Source organism: Stigmatopora argus, chromosome 20 (assembly GCF_051989625.1).
Source record: "Stigmatopora argus isolate UIUO_Sarg chromosome 20, RoL_Sarg_1.0, whole genome shotgun sequence".
NCBI lineage: Eukaryota > Metazoa > Chordata > Actinopteri > Syngnathiformes > Syngnathidae > Stigmatopora > Stigmatopora argus.
Window position 1 is genome coordinate 3,807,687 of NC_135406.1, and position 21,417 is coordinate 3,829,103.

General features: G+C 39.9%; 5 long non-coding RNA genes across 14 annotated transcripts in view; 2 read left to right on the forward strand and 3 right to left on the reverse strand.

Moving 5' to 3' along the window:
- The first annotated feature begins 96 nt into the window (after positions 1-96).
- Positions 97-1,607, forward strand: LOC144065793 (uncharacterized). Its single transcript, XR_013297291.1, has 6 exons — positions 97-421; positions 487-575; positions 661-688; positions 1,167-1,218; positions 1,285-1,298; positions 1,427-1,607. It is a non-coding gene; the product is annotated as an uncharacterized LOC144065793 (long non-coding RNA).
- Positions 437-2,690, reverse strand: LOC144065794 (uncharacterized). Its single transcript, XR_013297292.1, has 3 exons — positions 1,650-2,690; positions 1,392-1,576; positions 437-682 (listed from the first exon to the last, which is right to left on the reverse strand). It is a non-coding gene; the product is annotated as an uncharacterized LOC144065794 (long non-coding RNA).
- Positions 2,691-2,828: 138 nt separating this feature from the next.
- Positions 2,829-21,417, forward strand: part of LOC144066339 (uncharacterized) — a 46,979-nt gene continuing 28,390 nt past the window's right edge. For 2 of the 8 annotated variants that reach the window (XR_013297490.1, XR_013297486.1), the window contains exons 1-5: positions 2,829-3,060; positions 4,804-4,868; positions 6,113-6,200; positions 7,039-7,143; positions 7,382-7,455. This is a non-coding gene — a long non-coding RNA (uncharacterized LOC144066339). Of the gene's footprint in view, positions 4,403-4,522; positions 4,869-6,112; positions 6,201-7,038; positions 7,144-7,343; positions 7,460-7,520; positions 7,615-7,693; positions 7,772-7,885; positions 8,028-21,417 lie in introns of those variants that run through there. The other 6 variants (XR_013297491.1, XR_013297489.1, XR_013297492.1 and 3 more) reach the window with 6 other exon arrangements.
- LOC144066342 (uncharacterized) overlaps positions 7,004-21,417 on the reverse strand; it is a 33,132-nt gene continuing 18,718 nt past the window's right edge. For 2 of the 3 annotated variants that reach the window (XR_013297512.1, XR_013297511.1), the window contains 6 exons: positions 7,880-7,907; positions 7,705-7,734; positions 7,513-7,590; positions 7,380-7,441; positions 7,192-7,252; positions 7,004-7,127 (listed from right to left, as the gene is read on the reverse strand). This is a non-coding gene — a long non-coding RNA (uncharacterized LOC144066342). Of the gene's footprint in view, positions 7,128-7,191; positions 7,253-7,379; positions 7,442-7,512; positions 7,591-7,704; positions 7,735-7,879; positions 7,908-18,698; positions 18,772-21,417 lie in introns of those variants that run through there. The other variant, XR_013297513.1, reaches the window with a different exon arrangement.
- The window catches only part of LOC144066340 (uncharacterized), a 35,590-nt gene continuing 26,004 nt past the window's right edge, over positions 11,832-21,417 (reverse strand). The window contains exon 7 of the long non-coding RNA XR_013297502.1: positions 11,832-12,082. This is a non-coding gene — a long non-coding RNA (uncharacterized LOC144066340). The remainder of the gene's footprint in view (positions 12,083-21,417) is intronic.

Genomic DNA, 21,417 nt, shown 5'->3' on the forward strand with positions numbered 1-21,417 from the left:
AGAGTGGTAAAGAGTTGGTAAGAGTGAGAATCGAACACGAGCCCATTTCAGTCTCAATCAGCGTCTTTAACCATTGGACCACCAACGCTTTGCCAATAAAAATTGGAAGTCATATTTAACCTGTTTTTTGACAATCTGCCGAATGTGAGTGACTGAAAATCCGAGATATAAATTCTGAGATAAAAGGTTGACGTCAGCTCATTGGTCTAATGAATAGAGTAAGTGACTGCGGTTTGGAAGGTCCGGGTACGATCCGTGGCCGGTCACTTTTCTGTTTGAAGGACGCGTCTAAATTATTTTTTAAACTTTTTTCGTGCGCAATTACGTCACTTCCGAAAAACTATTTAAAGAGGAAGAAATTGCGCAGTCGTCCTCTTTCATTTATTGGAAGCTTCGCGTCGCTCCACGCTGGAAAGCCAAAGTAAGTATTCCCAAGTCTGTTCACTTTTTATTTGAGACTAATTTACATTTCTGTTGTTTTAACAGCTCACATGTGGAAAAAGAAGTACTTTAAATACTTCAAATCAACCTCGAAAATACTTAATGGTCTACTTTCTTCCCACAGGTTGCAATCGGTAAGCATTCTGCCAGATGATGCCACTTGGCACAAAAAATGGCTGGTAACCATACTTTTTGACTCTTTCTCCTTTTCTTTTGCAGGCCATTTCCAAGATGTCCGACCCTGCAGGTGAGCACAGGTGAAACGAGCAAACAATTGTTCCACGTGCAAATCTAACTGTCTATTATTCTATTCCAGAAGGCGAAAGTAGAGTAACAAAGATTAAGTTAAGATGACTTACCATGTCAAATTTTGACACCAGTGTAAAGTGCGTGACTTTAGTGCAAATGATCCCAGTTCGAATCTTATGCTCGTGTCTTTTTGACTTTGCTATTCTTTAATTTTTCTTTTTTTTCACATGAAGATCGCTTTGTTCTATATAATTTTGGTGCTCATTATTTTTATTTAAAGAAATAAAGCTTTAAAAAAAAATTAGACAATTGTGACATCATCGCCTAAACCCTATTTAAACGCTAGGCATTTCTTTATTCAAGCCTGCCTGTCGCTCCCCACACACTGTAAGGACACGGTGAATATTCACAATTATTTAAAGACTCCTGATTGCAATCTTAATTGTTATTTTGTTTAAATCAAATCTACTTTTCAGCATGCTGCATTTTCGAGCTATGAGAAGAACAAAGTTCATCGTCTGTTAGGAGGTAACTATTAAGAATGTACACAAATTAACCAAACAAGTGCAATAATTGTCTCCTTTGTGTCCACAGGCACTCAATTTAAGGCAAGTGGGCAACATGACTTAAATGATCTGCTTTGACACAAAATGGCAGACATCCTATTAACATTTAATTTAAAAAGGCTCAACTCTACTTACCATGTTGCTGACTGTTTTCCCCTTTTCTGTTGCAGATCTCACCCAAAATGGCCGACTCATCAGGTTTCTTGCTGGCTGTACGTACTCCTATCCAGCAGGTGGCAGTGCAACACAACTGGCGGAAGGACAACTAATTTAATCCGTTGTGAAAGAATCACTTGTAAAAGGCCGGTATCTGCCATTTTCTGAGAATAAAATATAATGACAATAATCGGACATAGGCCCTGTCGTCATTATCAACAACACAAAAAAGCCTACTTGTCATCACACCCAGAAACTGCGCGTGACGAAATTGGTGGTGCTTCTCCATAAGCTGCATTTACTCGGCAAAAAACCAAAATAAAAGCAAGTTACGGACTTGTAATTTGGCATTCTGCTGTTGTGGATACAGGTCGCTTACCTCTCACTTTACTCACTATCTTTCACTTACCTTACTTCAGTCAGCTAGTAGGAGGCAGATCACCTACCAAACATCTTTTCATATTACCGCAAAAGGCAATGTGTGTTATGTTACCGCAAGTTTAGATTTCTGATAGATGTGGGGGAAAAAACTGTCCTTAAGCCTATTTGTCCGTGTTTTGTGGGACCTATAGCGTCTGCCAGAGGGCAGCAGCTGGAACAGATTGTGACCAGGGTGGTAAGGGTCCCCTATGATGTTTTTGGCTCTCCTACTTCCCGTAGAAATGCCATCAGGAAGTCCAGAAGTTTTCAGCCGAGTTCTCCACCTGTGATACACGTTTTTATGCATGCTAATAAAATTGAGTGAAATGTCAGTGTCGTGAGGAATTAGTATCCACTAAATTGTGTTAAATCAATTCGTTTGTAATGTAATCCAGTACACATGAAAGCCCATTTTTACGCTTCTTAATTTCTTAAATTTAAACGGCTGTCCAATTATACCAAAATAAACGCTCAATACCAATACGGCAACAAACAAAAACCTTACTGATGTCATGCATTTAAATCCTCGAAGGGGAAATGTGTTCGTTTCCTGCCTATTTCTTGCACTATCACTGATATGAATAATAATTAAATATCTAATGTCCAAAATCTTGTTTCAATAATTATATTGTCTTAAAAACGAAGATGAAGGGAGAATGATAATGCTGTTGCCCAGAAAGCAGATTAACTCGCGCAAATGTAGAAGGCTGTTAATATAACTATATATGTTAAGCAATAAGGTTTTCATTAAAGTGGGAATCTTTCGTAAAAGAAGAGTGATTGGAAGGAAAGTCATTTTACGTGGCTCAACCGTTCGAATTATTTGGAAGCGAAATCGGGGAAACAAAGTACAAGCAGGATTTGTTTTCGTCTGCTTTTGTCGCTCTATTTATACGTAATATGTCGTTTGCGGCGGCGCGTATCGTGGGCATTCCCGAAATGACGTCAGAGGGAAATCCAGGTTGACACTGGCACCGGCGACCCGGAAGTGGAACTGGGAGCGGAACAAGAAGCGAGAGACGAATTTGTTTGTCGTGCTTTCTTTTGTTTTTAAACTGTTTTTTGGCGTTTTATCGCATGATCTAAATGGGGGATTTTACAGTAAAAACAACTACGTGACGTTTGATGGTTACATGAACAGAAGTCCGCAAGAAAAGAGTTTTATTCGAGTTTTTTTGGCTATTTTTTTGCACTCGGTGCAGGCTGCACAACGAAAGTCACGAACAAGGTAAGAAATGCTGCAATTTTCTATTACAAGTGTCTTTTGATGTATATTTCTACTTGTTAAACGTGCACTTTATTCTGTTCAGCTTGATCTTCATATCCCAGATCAGATCAAAACATTTAGCCAACCTCCACAATTTAATGAACCATTTCCCCAATTTATAATTTATTTGATTATCTGCCCCAAAGTGGAAAATAACTATTCTAGATATATATCAAATGATACTCATGAAATCTGCAAATGCAGACTGGTTTATTTTTAAATATTTCACAATGACAGATTGGCTCAAATATTAATTTTCCATGAAAGGCATAACCCAATAATGGCTAAACAGTATGGAAAATCCTAATTGTGATATGTAAATGAATCCAAATGAATAATTTTTCATAGTTTTTAAAGATTGCTCCTGAGGAAAAGCTAACAGAAAAGAAAGCACGGCTCAATGTTGACATTTGATGAAATAGGCTGCTTTTATTTAACGATAAAATTATTTTGCGGGCGGGGTTTATTTAAATTTATGGGCATGCGCAGTGCGGCCGAGGGTGTGTTTTGACACTTGAAGGGGAGTGTTTTTGTGCGCGGAGCTTGGAAAAAAATGCATTCGGGGTGGACCGGTGGGCGTGTTTGGCCCAGACTCCGCCCACTGACTCCAGCGCCGAAGGTGCAAGGCTTGGAAGGCTTGGAAGGCAAGGGGATTGCCAGGGTTTGAGTCGACGTTTTGCCTCATTTCATGCCGAAGGGGCGTGGCCAACCTAAAAGTGCATGAAATGAAGCCAAATTGCTCGGATAAGAGTCCAAATGTCTTCCCAACACTCTTGGTATTCACTTGCCATGCATTTCAAGCCTGAAAATTGGACAATTTAATCTGACAATATGCTAATGACCTTCCTTAGCTCCGCCCACTGGGTAACATTCTCCTCTTTTCTTGCACTTTGAAGCTTAAATAAGTGATTGGTATGTGAAATGATGTACAATGTTGATCGATTTGTGTCTATATTGTCCATATCGACCTCCTTGTATACTTTTTCCATTTTTTGTTAATATTTGGTGAGATTCGAGTGTTGTGTTCATAGTCAGTTGGATTGAGTAGACAGATTTCATAGGCACTCCATTGATTGTGACTAAGTGAAGTGGTTACCTCCTTAGACCCTTGGCCCCCAAGACCCCCAATAGTACCTGATATGTTTCCAACATCTTAGATGCATCATCCCAATTGTGTATTATGCTCTATTTTGGTCTGTAGATGATTGTCATGAGTGGGTAGCAGAGCCCCCAAGTTACCTGAAGGTGACCCCCACCCCAAGCAGGGTACCTAATGATATGTCCTAGCTGGTCAAAATATTAGGTACACCCTCGACCCAGTTTATGTGGTCATACTGTATCATAGCAGAATTGCAGACCTCAAGTCGGCCCCCAGCACCTCTAAGTGTGCCTAATGAAGTGTCCAAAATGGCCAAAATATTAGGTACACCCTCAAGCTATAGTTTATTTGGTCATAGTCTCTCATAGTAGCTAGAAAAATGTCATTGTGTAGCAGAATCCCCCCATTAATCCCCCCACATAATCTATTTTTGGTCAGTAGACTCCCATTCCAAGGAAAGTGTGCGAACGGCCAAAATATTAGGGACCTCCGAAGTGTCTCATTGGCACAAAATGACTTTTTTTCTAAATGTTTTGTGTTTAAAACATGCGATCTTAGTCAAATTGCATTTGTGCTCACAAAAAATGTCTTTTTGTTTACATGAGCGGAGGCCCGGAAGATGGAGTTGCTTCCACGTCCATCAACCTGCGCAACACAAGTGCTAACAAAGGTAGGAAATGCTCCATTAAATGTATATTTGTATTGAAAAAAATGTTTTTAAGATTTATTTAGCATGCTGGTAATTTAATAGCTTGAATTAGAATCACATTTATTTGACCACCTGTGAAAAACAAGAACTTCTTTTGTAAAGCTAAAAATAATTATCCATGTTGTATTATATAAATGTAATTGTAGGTCTTAAAGTTCAAGATGCTAATGCTATTTTCGCGCTTGCATCATCTTATGTAAAGTTACATATAAATATTGGCAAGCTAGTTATGTGTTCAAGATACTAATGTTATTTTTGCGCTCGCATCATTTTATGTAAGGTTACTAATAATTACCGGTAGGCTAATTATGTGACTGTAATGTCGTATAAATGTAATTCTAGGTCTTACAGTTCAAGATGCTAATGCTATTTTCACGCATCATCGTATGTAAGGTTACATATAAATATCGGTAGGCTAATTATGTCATATAAATGCTAGAATCGTCACTGACCCCTCTCGTTAAATGCGTTACAGTTCAAGATGCTAATGCTATTTTTGCGCTCGCATCATCTTATGTAAAGTTACATGTAAATATTGGTAGGCTAATTATGTGTTCAAGATGCTAATGCTATTTTCGCGCACGCATCATCTTATTTAAGGTTACTTTTCATTATCAGTAGGCTAATTATGTATCTGTAATGTCGTATAAATGTATTTTCAGGTCGTACAGTTCAAGATGCTAATGCTATTTTTGCACTTGCATCATTTTATGTAAAGTTACATGTAAATATTGGTACGCTAATTATGTGTTCAAGATGCTAATGCTATTTTCGCGCTCGCATCATCTTATGTAAGGTTACTTTTCATTATCAGTAGGCTAATTATGTATCTGTAATGTCGTATAAATGTAATTTCAGGTCGTACAGTTCAAGATGCTAATGCTATTTTTGCGCTTGCATCATTTTATGTAAAGTTACATGTAAATATTGGTAGGCTAATTATGTGTTCAAGACGCTAATGCTATTTTCGCGCTCGCATCATCTTATGTAAGGTTACTTTTCATTATCAGTAGGCTAATTATGTATCTGCAATGTCGTATAAATGTAATTCCAGGTCTTACAGTTCAAGATGCTAATGGTATTTTTGCGCTCGCATCATCTTCTGTAAGGTTACATATAAATATCGGTAGGCTGGTGATGTGACTGTAATGTCGTATGAATGCTAGAATCGTCACTGACTGCTCTCGTTGTCGTCTTCTTGACAGGATGGGGGACGTTTTGGACGTGCACGGCGCCGCCGGACGGGCCCGCGTTGCAGCCGATCGCTTTGGGACACTCGCGTGTCCTCACTGGGTATGTGACGTCTCACACTTGAGCTTCTGCAGTGACCGACAGTGGCATCTGATGCTGTCAGAATGTCGAAAAAGCCATTTTTTGCTAACAATATATTGTTGAAATTTAATCAGTCTTTGTCTTTTTTTTTGCTAAATGCATCCTTACTAAGTTTAAAATGGGTGTTTTTCCTTCAAAATGTGTCTTTTGGGGGCATAAAACGGCCACCAAAAAGCGCTCTCAGAACGGTCAGGAAAAGTGGCCTCAGAAAAGCAGAAAATCTGCCCGGCAACGAAACGTGTCACGGCTCTGCCATCCAATCAGGGGCCTTACAAATTGGACTTAGCCACCTCCCCTCAATGCAAATTTGGATTTAGCCCCGCCCTGGTCCCGCCCTCCCCGGACAGCCAATCACAGCACGGCATTTGGTCGACCACGCCCCTTTTGGTCTTAAAAACAGCTTTTTGGGGACTTAAACCCCGCCCCCTTCTACAAAGCCAGCCCCCTCAACTTAAGCCCTGCCCAGCAACGATATGGCCCACCCACTCCCGGAGAACCAATCAGGTGGCAGCATACACCATCTACTTCCTTATTCTACACCAATCAGCGAATTTACACCCATACACAGAACCAATCAGGTTGCAGCATACACCATCTACTTCCTTATTCTACACCAATCAGCAAATTTATTCCCATTTTTCCACCAATCAAATTGCTCTTGGCTGGTCATTTGCATAGCCCCACCTATTCTTAAAAAGTTTTATAAAAATTTAAAATAATTATAAAATAAAAATAATAAATAAAATAATATAGAACAAAGAAAGTTTTTTGTGTACGTATTTATTTTTATTTGTTTCAGAGCAAAAGTCCAGATGTAAAGTCCAAAGTGAGAGGTCTTTAAGTTCTTCTTCCAACCAGTAGGAGTCGCACCGGAGCAGAGTGTGGAGACTTAAAGACAAAAAAAGTAAGTTAAGTGCATTCAAATAAGTGTGCAAACGGCGTTAAGACTTACCATTGCATGATGCGACATATCACTTAATGAGTTGAGCAGGAGGGCATCATTTGGACTGCAACTGTGAAAAGTAACATTGAATTTAAAACAATTGTCACGAGTATAAGTTTACAAGGAGTCAAAACTGATTGTCCTTTGTATTTTATTGGCAGAATGCAACAATGAAGATAATCAACTCGTTGTCTCACAGGTGCAGCAGTTGGGGCGGGTCAAGGCGGATCTCCAAAATGGCGTCTTCACTTGAATGAGTCTGCACAGAAGAAAGTGGGTGAGCATTTCATTCAGTCCTGTTTACCGTCTTAATGATGCACATTCACTCACCTTTGCAGTACAATCAAGCCCGAAGAATTCTGCTTCAGTCACCTTGAACTGCAGCGCCCTCCGGTGGACACGAGGAAACTAGTCAGTAAAACAAAGTGCAAGGTAAAATCATAGTTCAGAAGCGTCGCGCAAAAAGACGTCAAAGTTGGACAATGTTTACGTCCGCCATTTTGTGTTGCAGTGTGCACCAACCTAGTGGACGTCGTCGTGGATGATATCCAACTGCAAGAATCAAAGACAGGAGTCAAAATTGGACATGGTAAGTCATCTTAACTTAAACTTTGTTACTCTACTTTCGCCTTCTGGAATAGAATAATAGTTAGATTTGCACGTGGAACAATTGTTTGCTCGTTTCACCTGTGCTCACCTGCAGGGTCGGACATCTTGGAAATGGCCTGCAAAAGAAAAGGAGAAAGAGTCAAAAAGTGTGGTTAACAGCCATTTTTGGTGCCAAGTGGATCAGCTGGCAGAACACTTACCGATGCAGCCTGTGGGAAGAAAGTAGACCATTAAGTATTTTCGAGGTTGATTTTGAAGTATTTAAAGTACTTACTTACTTCTTTTTCCACATGTGAGCTGTTAAAACAACAGAAATGTAAATTAGTCTCAAATAAAAAGACTTGGGAATACTTACTTTGGCTTTCCAGCGTGGAGCGACGCGAAGCTTCCAATAAATGAAAGAGGACGAATGCGCAATTACTTCCTCTTTAAATAGTTTTTCGGAAGTGACGTAATTGCGCAAAAAAAAAAAGTTTAAAAAATAATTTAGACGCGTCCTTCAATCAGAAAAGTGACTGGCCAGGGATCGTACCCGGACCGCCCGCACCGCAGGCACTTTCTCTATCCATTAGACTATAAGCTGATGTTGAGGATGAATCTCAGAATGTATATCTCCGATTTTCAGTCACTCACATGCGGAAGACTGTTAAAAAATAGGTTAAATATGACTTCTAATTTTTCACCGGTAAAGCATTGGTGGTCGAATGGTTAAAGACACTGAATGCAAATACATTGAGATCGTGTTCGATTCTCACTCTTGCCAATTCTTTACCACTCTGGCATTTATGTTCGTAAATGCAGCTGCGAGTGAGAATCGAACCCGGGTCGCCTGCATCGCAGGCAATGTCTTATGCCAGTCGCCACCTTGGCTGGATTTCCGCCGAAATTTCACACATAGAAAACCGATAAATAATAGCAGCCAAGGACATTGCAGGAAGCAAGGCACACTCGTGGGCCAAATTGTGAGATGAGGTATATTGTCCTAGAAAACAGTATAACAAGGAGTTATAGTTGGAAAAGCAATTGCAGTGTAATGTTTAAAACTGCCACAAGATGACAGCAAAACACCATATGTCTGTTCAGGCACACTCAGGACAATATGTGAGCGGAGGAATATTATACTAGAAAACAGTATACGGAGTTGGTTGGAAAAGCCATTGCAAAGTGCCATGCCTTAAAACCACCACAAGAGGAGAGCAAGTTAAAATAGTGTCTATTCAGGCACACTCAGGACAATATGTAAGAGGAGTCCAGGTATTCTACATTAATACGTAGTTGGTTGGAAAAGCCATTGCAAAGTGCAATGCCTTAAAACAGCCACAAGAGAACATCAAGTTTAACATGTCTTGTAGAGAATAAAATAGCATGTCTTCATACTCGCCTATAGAGTCACAACACAAAATCAAGGAACTAAGAATTTTTGTGGTTTGTTACTTTATTGGAGAGGCCTCAAGATGAATATTGCACATAATTTGTAAGAGGAAGTTGGGGGTGACGCTGGGGAACACATTGAAAATAAAGTTCGACCAAATACACAAGCGTCTTGTCTGCTTTTGTCATGAAATAAACACAAAATAATGTTGGTGGTCATAGGATGGCAAGTGGAAGTCACCCGTCTGCCTGCAGGAACAAGTCCAGTTTGCACCAAGAGAGGAACAAGCATTAAAGCTGCACCTGGCTGCGAATAAATGGATAAAAAACAATGAAATGAGAACGTGTTCGATCGACCGAACAGTTGACGCATTAACAATGACGATAACATGAAGCGGATGAGTCCATTCACACCATTTGTCCATGATTTTGACACGCTTAACAGTAGCACATTCGTCTCTTTGTTCTATTGACCGAATAGTACTCTTAAAAAGACTACATTTATCTAAAATTATGCGCAGGAGACGAATTGTTCTGATCGGCTGCTGTTTACCACAACTTCCGCATTCGAGGATCTTCTTCTTTCAATAAAAGGCGCTTTGCAAACAACCGTTGGGACTACAGTGCCCTCGTGTGGACTGGATGACGGCCCTGTTTCTCATAAACGACTATGAATAAGACCGTTGTGTTTTCCTCCAATATAAGAAGGCGATTTTCGTCCATTTATGGCAGTATATTATATTGGAGAAAAATTCCTCTTGCTATATATGGACGTTTAGAGGAGGAAAATGAATTAATTTTACCTTTCACCTTCCTGATCTCTTTTTATGACGTCACTGCAACGCACTTTCAAAACGCACGTCTGTCGTTAATTATTATTGTCAATGATTGACTGGGACCAAAACATCCAAATGTAATAGACAAAATTAAACATTCGAGTTTTAAAAGGGTTGAGGTTAACGCAGGAGAAAAAAATATTCATGGTCGTTTATGAGAAACAGGGCCGTCATTACACATCCAGTCCACACGAGGGCACTGTAAACCCAACGGTTGTTTGCAAAGCGCCTTTTATTGAAAGAAGAAGATCCTCGAATGCGGAAGTCGTGGTAAACAGCAGCCGATCAAAACAATTCGTCTCCTGCGCATAATTTTAGATAAATGTAGTCATTTTAAGCGTACTATTCGGTCAATAGAAACAAGAGACGAATGTGCGACTGTTAAGCGTGTCAAAATGATGTGAGTGGACATATCCGCTTCATATTATCGTCATTGTTAATGCGTCAACTGTTCGGTCGATCGAACACGTTCTCATTTCATTGTTTTTTATCCATTTATTCGCAGCCAGGTGCAGCTTTAATGCTTGTGCCTCCCTTGGTGCATACTGGACTTGTTCCTGCAGGCAGACGGCTGACTCCCACTTGCCATCCTATGACCACCAACATTATTGTGGTCGTGTTTATTTCATGACAAAAGCAGACAAAACGCTTGTGTATTTGGTCGAACTTTATTTTCAATGTGTTCCCCAGCGTCACCCCCAACTTCCTCATACAAATTATGTGCAATATTCATCTTGAGACCTTGCCAATAAAGTAATAGACCACAAAAATTCTTAGTTCCTTGATTTTGTGTTGTGACTCTGTAGGCGAGTATGAAGACATGCTATTTTATTCTCGACAAGACATGTTAAACTTGATGTTCTCTTGTGGCTGTTTTAAGGCATTGCACTTTGCAATGGCTTTTCCAACCAACTACGTATTAATGTAGAATACCTGGACTCCTCTTACATATTGTCCTGAGTGTGCCTGAATAGACACTATTTTAACTTGCTCTCCTCTTGTGGTGGTTTTAAGGCATGGCACTTTGCAATGGCTTTTCCAACCAACTCCCTATATACTGCTTTCTAGTACAATATTCCTCCTCTCACATATTGTCCTGAGTGTGCCTGAACAGACATATGGTGTTTTGCTGTCATCTTGTGGCAGTTTTAAACATTACACTGCAATTGCTTTTCCAACTATAACTCCTTGTTATATTGTTTTCTAGTACAATATACCTCCTCACATATTGTCCCACGAGTGTGCCTGAATAGCAATGTCCTTGGCTGCTATTATTTATCACTTTTCTATGTGTGAAATTTCGGCGGAAATCCAGCCAAGGTGGCGATTGGCATAAGACGTTGCCTGCGATGCAGGCGACCCGGGTTCGATTCTCACTCGTAGCTGCATTTACGAACATAAATGCCAGAGTGGTAAAGAGTTGGCAAGAGTGAGAATCGAACACGATCCCAATGTATTTGCATTCAGTGTCTTTAACCATTCGACCACCAATGCTTTGCCGGTGAAAAATTAGAAGTCATATTTAACCTATTTTTAACAGTCTTCCGCATGTGAGTGACTGAAAATCGGAGATATACATTCTGAGATTCATCTTCAACATCAGCTCATTGGTCTAATGAATAGAGTAAGTGACCGCGGTTTGGAAGGTCCGGGTACGATCCCCGGCCGATCACTTTTCTGTTTGAAGGACCCGACTAAATTATTTTTTTGTGCGCAATTACGTCACTTCCGAAAAACTATTTAAAGAGGAAGTAATTGCGCAGTCGTCCTCTATCATTGAATGGAAGCTTTGCGTCGCTCCACGCTGGAAAGCCAAAGTAAGTATTCCCAAGTCTGTTCACTTTTTATTTGAGACTAATTTACATTTCCGTTGTTTTAACAGCTCACATGTGGAAAAAGAAGTAAGTAAGTACTTTAAATACTTCAAATCAACCTCGAAAATACTTAATGGTCTACTTTCTTCCCACAGGCTGCATCGGAAAGTATTCTGCCAGCTGATCCACTTGGCACCAAAAATGGCTGTTAACCACACTTTTTGACTCTTTCTCCTTTTCTTTTGCAGGCCATTTCCAAGATGTCCGACCCTGCAGGTGAGCACAGGTGAAACGAGCAAACAATTGTTCCACGTGCAAATCTAACTATTATTCTATTCCAGAAGGCGAAAGTAGAGTAACAAAGTTTAAGTTAAGATGACTTACCATGTCCAATTTTGACTTCTGTCTTTGATTCTTCCAGTTGGATTTCATCCACGACGACGTCCACTATAGGTTGGTGCACACTGCAACACAAAATGGCGGACGTAAACATTGTCCAACTTTGACGTCTTTTTGCGCGACGCTTCTGAACTAAGATTTTACCTTGCACTTTCTTTTACTGACTAGTTTCATCGTGTCCACCGGAGGGCGCTACAGCTCAAGGTGACTGAAGCAGAATTCTTCGGGCTAGAATACACTGCAAAGGTGAGTGAATGTGCATCATTTAAGACGGTAAACACGACTGAATGAAATGCTCACCCACTTTCTTCTGTGCAGACTCATTCCAGTGAAAACGCCATTTTGGAGACCCGCCTTGATCCGCCCCAACTGCTGCACCTGTGAGACAACGAGTTGATTATCTTAATTGTTGCATTCTGCCAATAAAATACAAAGAACAATCAGTTTTGACTCCTTGTGGACTTAAACTTGTGACAATTGTTTTAAATGCAATGTTATTCTTCCACAGTTGCAGTCCAAATGTTGCCCTCCTGCTCAATTCAAGAACAAGTGACATCGCATCATGCTAAGGTAAGTCTTATCGCCGTTTGCACTTATTTGAATGCACTCTTAACTTACTTTTTTTTTGTCTTTAGGTCTCCACACTCTGCGCCGGTGCGACTCCTACTGGTTGGAAGAAGAACTTGAAGACCTCTCACTTTGAACTTCACATCTGGACTTTTGCTCTGAAACAAATAAAAATAAATTTGTACACAACACTTTCTTTGTCCTATATTTTATTCATTATAATTTTTATTCTAGATTTTATTTTTTTATAAAACTTTTTAAGAATAGGTGGGGCTATGCAAATGACTAGCCAAGAGCAATTTGATTGGTGGAAAAATTGGTGTAAATTTGCTGATTGGTGTAGAATAAGGAAGTAGATGGTGTATGCTGCAACCTGATTGGTTCTCTGTGTATGGGTGTATATTCACTGATTGGTGTAGAATAAGGAAGTAGATGGTGTATGCTGCCACCTGATTGGTTCTCTGGGAGTGGGTGGGCCATATCGTTGCTGGGCAGGGCTTAAGTTGAGGGGGCTGGCTTTGTAGAAGGGGGTGGGGTTTAAGTCCCCAAAAAGCTGTTTTTAAGACCAAAAGGGGCGTGGTCGACCAAATGCCGTGCTGTGATTGGCTGTTGCGGGTGGGCGGGGCCAGGGCGGAGCTAAGTCCAAATTTGCATGGATGGGAGGTGCCTATGTCCAATTTCTAAGGCCTCTGATTGGATGGCAAAGCCGTGACACGTCTCGTTGCCGGGCAGATTTTCTGCTTTTCTGAGGCCACTTTTCCTGACCGTTCTGAGAGCGCTTTTTGGTGGCCGTTTTATGCCCCCAAAAGACACATTTTTAAGGAAAAAACCTATTTTAAACTTAGTAAGGATGCATTTAGCAAAAAAGAGACAAAGACTGATTAAATTTCAACAATATATTGTTAGCAAAAAATGGCTTTTTTGACATTCTGACAGCATCAGATGCCACTGTCGGTCACTGCAGAAGCTCAAGTGTGAGACGTCACATACCCAGTGAGGACACGCGAGTGTCCCAAAGCGATCGGCTGCAACGCGGGCCCGTCCGGCGGCGCCGTGCACGTCCAAAACGTCCCCCATCCTGTCAAGAAGACGACAACGAGAGCAGTCAGTGACGATTCTAGCACTCATATGACATTACAGTCACATCATCAGCATACCGATATTTATATGTAACCTTACATAAGATGATGCAAGCGCAAAAATAGAATTAGCATCTTGAACACATAATTAGCCTACCAATATTTACATGTAACTTTACATAAAATGATGCAAGCGCAAAAATAGCATTAGCATCTTGAACTGTACGACCTGAAATTACATTTATACGACATTACAGATACATAATTAGCCTACTGATAATGAAAAGTAACCTTAAATAAGATGATGCGTGCACGAAAATAGCATTAGCATCTTGAACACATAATTGGCCTACCAATATTTACATGTAACTTTACATAAGATGATGCGAGCGCAAAAATAGCATTAGCATCTTGAACTGTAACGCATTTAACGAGAGCGGTCAGTGACGATTCTAGCATTTATATGACATTACAGCTACATAATTAGCCTACCGATAATGATAAGTAACCTTACATACGATGATTATCCAATCCAATGATGCGTGAAAATAGCATTAGCATCTTGAACTGTAAGACCTAGAATTACATTTATACGACATTACAGTCACATAATTAGCCTAGCGGTAATTATAAGTAACCTTACATAAGATGATAAGAGCGCAAAAATAACATTAGTATCTTGAACACATAACTAGCTTGCCAATATTTATATGTAACTTTACATAAGATAATGCGAGCGCGAAAATAGCATTAGTATCTTGAACTTTAAGAACTACAATTACATTTATATGATACAACATGGATTATTATTTTTAGCTCTACAAAAGAAGTTTTTGTTTTTCACAGGTGGTCAAATAAATGTGATTCTATTTCAAGCCATTAAATTACCAGCATGCTAAATAAATATTAAAAACATTTTTTCAATTCAAATATACATTTAATGGAGCATTTCCTACCTTTGTTAGCGCAGGTTGATGGACGTGGAAGCAACTCCATCTTCCGGACCTCTGCTCATGTAAACAAAAATACATTTTTTTGTGAGCACTAATGCAATTTGACTCAGATTGCATGTTTTAAACACAAAACATTTAGAAAAAAGGCTTTTTTTGCCGATGAGACGCCTCTGAGGCCCCTATAAAATCGGCTGTTTGCACACTTTGCCTTTTCTACTGACCAGAAATAGAATATGTGGGGGTCAATGGGGGGATTCTGCTACACAATGTCATTTTTCTAGCTACTATGAGAGACTATGACCAAATAAACTATAGCTTGACGGTGTACCTAATATTTTGGCCATTTTGGACACTTCATTAGATACACTTAGAGGTGGTGGGGGGCCGACTTGAGGTCTGCAATTCTGCTATGATACAGTATGACCACATAAACTGGGTCGAGGGTGTACCTAATATTTTGACCAGCTAGGATATATCATTAGGTACCCTACTTGGGGTGGGGGTCACCTTCAGGTCACTTGGGGGCTCTGCTACCCACTCATGACAATCATCTACAGACCAAAATAGAGCATAATACACAATTGGTATGATGCATCTAACATTTTGGACACGTATCAGGTACTATTGGGGGTGTTGGGGGCCAAGGGTCTAAGGAGGTAACCACTCCACTTAGTCACAATCTATGAAATCTGTCTACTCAAGCCAACTGACTATGAACACAACACTAGAATCTCACAAAATATTAACAACAATTGGAAAAAGTATACATGGGGGTCGATATGGGCAATATGGACACAAATCGATCAACATGGCACATCATTTCACATCCCAATCACTTATTTAAGCTTCAAAGGGCAAGAAAAGAGGAGAATGTTACCCAGTGGGCGGGGCTAAGGAAGCTCATAAGCATATTGTCAGATAAAATTGTCCAATTTTCAGGCTTGAAATGCATGGTAAGTGACTACCAAGAATGTTGGGAAGACATTTGGACTCTTATCCGAGCAATTTGGCTTCATTTCATGCACTTTTAAGTTGGCCACGCCCCTTCGGCATGAAATGAGTCAAAACGTCGACTCAAACCCTAGCAATCCCCTTGCCTTCCAAGCCTTCGAAGCCTTGCACCTTCAGCGCTGGAGTCAGTGGGCGGAGTCTGGGCCAAACACGCCCACCGGTCCACCCCGAATGCATTTTTTTCCAAGCTCCGCGTACAAAAACACTCCCCTTCAAGTGTCAAAACACACCCTCGGCCGCACTGCGCATGCCCAATAATTTTAAATAAACCCCGCCCGCAAAATAATTTTATCGTTAAATAAAAGCAGCCTATTTCATCAAATGTCAACATTAACCCATGCATTATTTTCTGTCAAGCTTTTCCTCAGGAGCAATCTTTAAAAACTATGAAAAATTATTCATTTGGATTCATTTACACATCACAAATATGATTTTACATACTGTTTAGCCATTATTGGGTTATGCCTTTCATGGAAAATTAATATTTGAGCCAATCTGTCATTGTGAAATATTTAAAAATAAACCAGTCTGCATTTGCAGATTTTCAGTATCATTTGATATATATCTAGAATAGTTATTTTCCACTTTGTGGCAAATAATCAAATAAATTATAAATTGGGGAAATGGTTCATTAAATTGTGGAGGTTGGTTAAATGTTTTGATCTGATCTGGGATATGAAGATCAAGCTGAACAGAATAAAGTGCACGTTTTACAAGTAGAAAAATACATCAAAAGACGCTTGTAGTAGAAAATTGCAGCATTTCTTACCTTGTTCGTGACTTTCGTTGTGCAGCCTGCACCGAGTGCAAAAAAAACTGCCAAAAACCCTCAAAAAAACTCTTTTCTTGCGGACTTCTGTTCATGTAACCATCAAACGTCACTTAGTTGTTTTTACTGTAAAATCCCCCCTTTAGATCATGCGATAAAACGCCCAAAACAGTTTAAAAACAAAAGAAAGCACGACAAACAAATTCGCCTCTCGCTTCTTGTTTCGGTCCCAGTTCCACTTCCGGGTCGCCAGTGTCAACCTGGATTTCCGTCTGACGACATTTCGGGAATGCCCACGATAACGCGCCTGCGCAAACGATATATTACGTATAAATTGAGCGACAAAAGCAGACGTAAACAAATCCTGCTTGTACTTTGTTTCCCCGATTTCGCTTCCAAATAATTCGAACGGTTTATTGCTTTTCTAATAATTTAGCCACGTGAAATGACTTTCCTTCCAATCACCTCCTTCTTTTACGAAATTGTCCCACTTTAATGAAAACCTTATTGCTTAACGTGTACATATATAGTTACTTACAGGCTTCCAATACATTTGCGTGAGTTAACCTGTCTTCCAGGCAACTTTGACAGGCTTTTTCCTGGCCAACAGCATTATGTTTCTCCCCCGTATCTTCGTTTTTAAGACAAGATAAATATTGAAACAAGATAGACAATAGATATATTTTTTATCATTCTAATTAGTGACAGTGCAAGGAATAGGCATTAAATTTGAAAGCATATTCCCATCAACGGCGAGGATTTATATGTTTTGTTTGTTGCCTATGATGAGTGATTAGTTTTGGGCGTTTATTTTGGTATAATTGGACAGCCGTTTTGATTTAAGAAATTAAGACGCGTAAATATGGGACTTAATGATTGTACACTGGATTACATTAACGAATTAATTTAACCCAATTTAATTAATGATAATATCTCACAACCCTGTCATTTCAATCAATTTTATTAGCATGCATAAAAAAGTGAATCACAGGTGGAGGACTCATCTTCCTGATGGCGTTTCTACGGGAAGTAGGTGAGCATTATTAGGTTTATTCACAGAATGGCGGTTACTAACTTTTCACAAGTGTTTCTTTCGCAACGGATTGAATGAGTTGTCCTTCCGCCGGTTGTGTTGCACTGTCTTCTGCTGGATCGGAGTACGTACAGGCAGCAAGAAACCTGATTAGTCGGCCATTTTGGTGGAGGTCTGCAACAGAAAAGGGAAAACAGTCAGCAACATGGTAAGTAGAGTTGAGCCTTTTTAAATCAAATGTTAATAGGATTTCTGCCATTTTGTGTCGAAGTGGATCATTTAAGTCATGTTGCCCACTTACCTTAAAATGAGTGCCTGTGGACACAAAGGAGACAATTATTGCACTTGTTTGGTTAATTTGTGAACATGTTTAATAGTTACCTCCTAACAGATGAACTTTCTTCTTCTCATAGCTCGAAAATGCTAGCATGCTGAAAAGTAGATTTGATTTAAACAGAACAGTTATTAAGATTGCAATCAGGAGTTTACACCCATTCGCAGAGCACCAATCAGGTTGCAGTATACACCATCCATTTCCTTATTCTACACCTATCAGCAAACTTACACCCAATTGTCCACCAATCAAATATTTATTGGCCAGTCACTACAATTGCCCCACCCATCCTTAAAAATATGTATAACATTTAAAAATAATTGTAAAATAAAACATATTTTAATAAATAAAATATAGAATTAAGAAATTGTTTGTGTACAACTTTATTTTTATTTGTTTCAGAGCCAAAGTCCAGATGTTAAGTCCAAAATAAGAAGTCTTGAAGTTTTTCTTCCAACCAGTAGGACACGCACCGGAGCAGAGTATGGAGACCTTAAGACAAAAAAATGTAAGATAAGTGCATTCAAATAAGTGTGCAAATGGTGATAAGACTTACCTTAGCATGATGCGATGTGTCACTTGTTGTTGAATTGAGCAGGAGGGCATCATTTGGACTGCAACTGTGAAAGAATAACATTGCATTTAAAACAATTGTCAAGAGTATAAGTCCACAAGGAGTCAAAACTGATTGTGCTTTGTATTTTATTGGCAGAATGTAACAATTAAGATAATCAACTCGTTGTCTCACAGGTGCAGCAGTTGGGGCGGGGGGGTCAAGGCGGGTCTCCAAAATGGCGTCTTCACTGGAATGAGTCTGCACAGAAGAAAGTGGGTGAGCATTTCATTCAGTAGTGTTTAACGTCTTAATGGTGCACATTCACTCACCTACATTCAGTAGTATAATCAAGCCCGAAGTATTCTGCTTCAGTCACCTTGAGCTGCAGCGACCTCCGGTGGACACGAGGAAACTAGTCAGCAAAAGAAAGTGGAAGGTAAATCAGTTTAGAAGCGTCACGTAAAAAGAAGTCAAAGTTGGACAATGTTCACGTCCGCCATTTTGTGTTGCAGTGTGCACCAACCTAGTGGACGTGGTCGTGGATGAAATCCAACTGCAAGAATCAAAGACAGGAGTCAAAATTAGACATGGTAAGTCATCTTAACTTAATCTTTGTTACTCTACTTTCGCCTTCTGGAATAGAATAATGGACAGTTAGACGTGGATCAATTGTTTGCTCGTTTCACCTGTGCTCACCTGCAGGGTCGGACATCTTCGAAGTGGCCTGCAAAAGAAAAGGAGAAAGAGTCAAAAAGTATGGTTAACAGCCATTTTTTGTGCCAAGTGGATCATCTGGCAAAATACTTACCGATTGCAACCTGTGGGAAGAAAGTAGACCATTAAGTATTTTCGAGGTTGATTTGAAGTATTTAAAATACTTAATTACTTTTTCCACATGTGAGCTGTTAAAACAACAGAAATGTAAATTAGTCTCAAATAAAAAGTGAACAGACTTGAGAATACTTACTTTGGCTTTCCAGCGTGGAGCGACGCAAAGCTTCCTTTCAATGAAAGAGGACGACTGCGCAATTACTTCCTCTTTAAATAGTTTTTCGGAAGTGACGTAATTGCGCACAAAAAAATAAGTTTAAAAAATAATTTAGACGCGTCCTTCAAACAGAAACGTGACCGGCCAGGGATCGTACCCGGACCTTCCACACCGTAGTCACTTACTCTATTCATTAGACCAATGAGCTGATGACAACGTTTCATCTCAGAATGTATATCTCCGATTTTCAGTCACTCACATTCGGCAGATTGTCAAAAAACAGGTTAAATATGACTTCCAATTTTCAATGGCAAAGCGTTGGTGGTCCAATGGTTAAAGACGCTGATTAAGAATGAATTGGGCTCGGGTTCGATTCTCACTCTTACCAACTCTTTACCACTCTAGCATTTATATTCGTAAATGCAGCTGCGAGTGAGAATCGAACCCGGGTCGCCTGCATCGCAGGCAATGTCTTATGCCAATCGCCACCTTGGCTGGATTTCCGCCGAAATTTCGCACATAGAAAACTGATAAATAATAATTAATCTATTTTCCTCCTCTAAACGTCCATGTATAGCAAGAGGAATTTTCCTCCAATATAATATACTGCCATAAATGGACGAAATGTGCCTTCTTATATTGGAGGAAAAGACAATGGTCGTATACACAGTCGTTTATGAGAAACAGGGCCGTCATTACACATCCAGTCCACACGAGGGCACTGTAGGCCCAAAGGTTGTTTGCAAAGCGTCTTTTATTGAAAGAAGAAGATCCTCGAATGCGGAAGTCGTGGTAAACAGCAGCCGATCAAAATAATTCGTCTCCTGCGCATAATTTTAGATAAATGTAGTCTTTTTAAGCGTACTATTCGGTCAATAGAAACAAGAGACGAATGTGCTACTATTAAGCGTGTCAAAATCATGGACAAATGATGTGAATGGACTCATCCGCTTCATGTTGTCGTCATTGTTAATGCGTCAACTGTTCGGTCGATCGAACACGTTCTCATTTCATTGTTTTTTATCCATTTATTCGCAGCCAGGTGCAGCTTTAATGCTTGTTCCTCTCTTGGTGCAAACTGGACTTGTTCCTGCAGGCAGACGGCTGACTTCCACTTGCCATCCTATGACCACCAACATTATTTTGTGTTTATTTCATGACAAAAGCAGACAAGACGCTTGTGTATTTGGTCGAACTTTATTTTCAATGTGTTCCCCAGCGTCACCCCCAACTTCCTCATACAAATTTTGTGCAATATTCATCTTGAGGCCTCTCCAATAAAGTAACAAACCACAAAAATTCTTAGTTCCTTGATTTTGTGTTGTGACTCTATAGGCGAGTATGAAGACATGCTATTTTATTCTCGACAAGACATGTTAAACTTCATTCCCTCTTGTGGCTGTTTTAAGGCATTGCACTTTGCAATGGCTTTTCCAACCAACTACGTATTAATGTAGAATACCTGGACTCCTCTTACATAGTGTCCTGAGTGTGCCTGAATAGACACTATTTTAACTTGCTCTCCTCTTGTGGTGGTTTTAAGGCATGGCACTTTGCAATGGCTTTTCCAACCAACTCCCTATATACTGCTTTCTAGTACAATATTCCTCCTCTCACATATTGTCCTGAGTGTGCCTGAACAGACATATGGTGTTTTGCTGTCATCTTGTGGCAGTTTTAAACATTACACTGCAATTGCTTTTCCAACTATAACTCCTTGTGATATTGTTTTCTAGTACAATATACCTCCTCGCATATTGTCCCACGAGTGTGCCTGAATAGCAATGTCCTTGGCTGCTATTATTTATCACTTTTCTATGTGTGAAATTTCGGCGGAAATCCAGCCAAGGTGGCGATTGGCATAAGACGTTGCCTGCGATGCAGGCGACCCGGGTTCGATTCTCACTCGCAGCTGC